The sequence below is a fragment of the Lates calcarifer genome, unplaced genomic scaffold (genome assembly GCF_001640805.2).
Source record: "Lates calcarifer isolate ASB-BC8 unplaced genomic scaffold, TLL_Latcal_v3 _unitig_5604_quiver_2920, whole genome shotgun sequence".
NCBI lineage: Eukaryota > Metazoa > Chordata > Actinopteri > Centropomidae > Lates > Lates calcarifer.
The window spans coordinates 1-2,500 of NW_026117613.1; the positions used below are offsets into that span (position 1 = coordinate 1).

General features: G+C 48.2%; 4 non-coding genes across 4 annotated transcripts; all 4 read right to left on the bottom strand.

Moving 5' to 3' along the window:
* Positions 1-151: 151 nt before the first annotated feature.
* On the bottom strand, positions 152-270 carry LOC127140949 (5S ribosomal RNA). The gene has a single exon (XR_007811470.1). It is a non-coding gene; the product is annotated as a 5S ribosomal RNA (ribosomal RNA).
* Positions 271-748: 478 nt separating this feature from the next.
* Positions 749-865, bottom strand: LOC127140980 (5S ribosomal RNA). Its single transcript, XR_007811500.1, has one exon. It is a non-coding gene; the product is annotated as a 5S ribosomal RNA (ribosomal RNA).
* Positions 866-1,346: 481 nt separating this feature from the next.
* On the bottom strand, positions 1,347-1,465 carry LOC127140960 (5S ribosomal RNA). The gene has a single exon (XR_007811481.1). It is a non-coding gene; the product is annotated as a 5S ribosomal RNA (ribosomal RNA).
* A 480-nt stretch (positions 1,466-1,945) lies between these two features.
* Positions 1,946-2,064, bottom strand: LOC127140971 (5S ribosomal RNA). The gene has a single exon (XR_007811492.1). It is a non-coding gene; the product is annotated as a 5S ribosomal RNA (ribosomal RNA).
* Between the last annotated feature and the right edge of the window lie 436 nt (positions 2,065-2,500).

Genomic DNA, 2,500 nt, shown 5'->3' on the forward strand with positions numbered 1-2,500 from the left:
TAATACCCGATTGCCGAAAGCGACGTGACATAAAACAGAAGTGCAAAAACAGAGCGTGAAATACAGGCTGCAAAATAAAAGTAGTTTTGGCGTGCCCTGTCTCAACTACAGAGGAAGCGGCATTCTGCTGCAGTAAAAGATGGGGACAAAAAGCTTACGGCACCTGGTATTCCCAGGCGGTCTCCCATCCAAGTACTAACCAGGCCCGACCCTGCTTAGCTTCCGAGATCAGACGAGATCGGGCGCGCTCAGGGTGGTGTGGCCGTAAGCCACAGCGGCTGCTGAAGACAGACCCTTTATACGTGCCAAAATAACACTGGCAGATCTGTTATTTCACATAGCAACAACAATAATGGGGATTTTCTCTAACAGTCAACAGCAAAACTAAGAAATAACTACTCCACCCAACAAGAATTTTCCGTATGGCCTGATCAAACATTTGGCTCTGTTCCAAGTCCATTTTCGTCCGAAATTGCTCAAAACGTACATCGGTGAGCCACACGTCCTTGTGGACGACGTATTGGGTCATTGTGCCCAAAACCCAGACTGCGCTCATTCATTCGGCAGCAGTGCAGACTTTACAGAGGTGACTTTCCAGCGCCTAATACCCGATTGCCGAAAGCGACGTGACATAAAACAGAAGTGCAAAACAGAGCGTGAAATACAGGCTGCAAAATAAAAGTAGTTTTCGTGCCCTGTCTCAACTACAGAGGAAGCGGCATTCTGCTGCTGTAAGATAGGGACAAAAAGCTTACGGCACCTGGTATTCCCAGGCGGTCTCCATCCAAGTACTAACCAGGCCCGACCCTGCTTAGCTTCCGAGATCAGACGAGATCGGCGCGCTCAGGGTGGTGTGGCCGTAAGCCACAGCGGCTGCTGAAGACAGACCCTTTATACGTGCCAAAATAACACTGGCAGATCTGTTATTTCACATAGCAATCAACAATAATGGGGATTTTCTCTAACAGTCAACAGCAAAACTAAGAAATAACTACTCCACCCAACAAGAATTTTCCGTATGGCCTGATCAAACATTTGGCTCTGTTCCAAGTCCATTTTCGTCCGAAATTGCTCAAAACGTACATCGGTGAGCCACACGTCCTTGTGGACGACGTATTGGGTCATTGTGCCCAAAACCCAGACTGCGCTCATTCATTCGGCAGCAGTGCAGACTTTACAGAGGTGACTTTCCAGCGCCTAATACCCGATTGCCGAAAGCGACGTGACATAAAACAGAAGTGCAAAACAGAGCGTGAAATACAGGCTGCAAAATAAAAGTAGTTTGGCGTGCCCTGTCTCAACTACAGAGGAAGCGGCATTCTGCTGCTGTAAGATAGGGGACAAAAAGCTTACGGCACCTGGTATTCCCAGGCGGTCTCCCATCCAAGTACTAACCAGGCCCGACCCTGCTTAGCTTCCGAGATCAGACGAGATCGGGCGCGCTCAGGGTGGTGTGGCCGTAAGCCACAGCGGCTGCTGAAGACAGACCCTTTATACGTGCCAAAATAACACTGGCAGATCTGTTATTTCACATAGCAATCAACAATAATGGGGATTTTCTCTAACAGTCAACAGCAAAACTAAGAAATAACTACTCCACCCAACAAGAATTTTCCGTATGGCCTGATCAAACATTTGGCTCTGTTCCAAGTCCATTTTCGTCCGAAATTGCTCAAAACGTACATCGGTGAGCCACACGTCCTTGTGGACGACGTATTGGGTCATTGTGCCCAAAACCCAGACTGCGCTCATTCATTCGGCAGCAGTGCAGACTTTACAGAGGTGACTTTCCAGCGCCTAATACCCGATTGCCGAAAGCGACGTGACAAAAACAGAAGTGCAAAACAGAGCGTGAAATACAGGCTGCAAAATAAAAGTAGTTTTGGCGTGCCCTGTCTCAACTACAGAGGAAGCGGCATTCTGCTGCTGTAAGATAGGCAAAAAAAGCTTACGGCACCTGGTATTCCCAGGCGGTCTCCCATCCAAGTACTAACCAGGCCCGACCCTGCTTAGCTTCCGAGATCAGACGAGATCGGGCGCGCTCAGGGTGGTGTGGCCGTAAGCCACAGCGGCTGCTGAAGACAGACCCTTTATACGTGCCAAAATAACACTGGCAGATCTGTTATTTCACATAGCAATCAACAATAATGGGGATTTTCTCTAACAGTCAACAGCAAAACTAAGAAATAACTACTCCACCCAACAAGAATTTTCCGTATGGCCTGATCAAACATTTGGCTCTGTTCCAAGTCCATTTTCGTCCGAAATTGCTCAAAACGTACATCGGTGAGCCACACGTCCTTGTGGACGACGTATTGGGTCATTGTGCCCAAAACCCAGACTGCGCTCATTCATTCGGCAGCAGTGCAGACTTTACAGAGGTGACTTTCCAGCGCCTAATACCCGATTGCCGAAAGCGACGTGACATAAAACAGAAGTGCAAAACAGAGCGTGAAATACAGGCTGCAAAATAAAAGTAGTTTTGGCGTGCCCTGTCTCA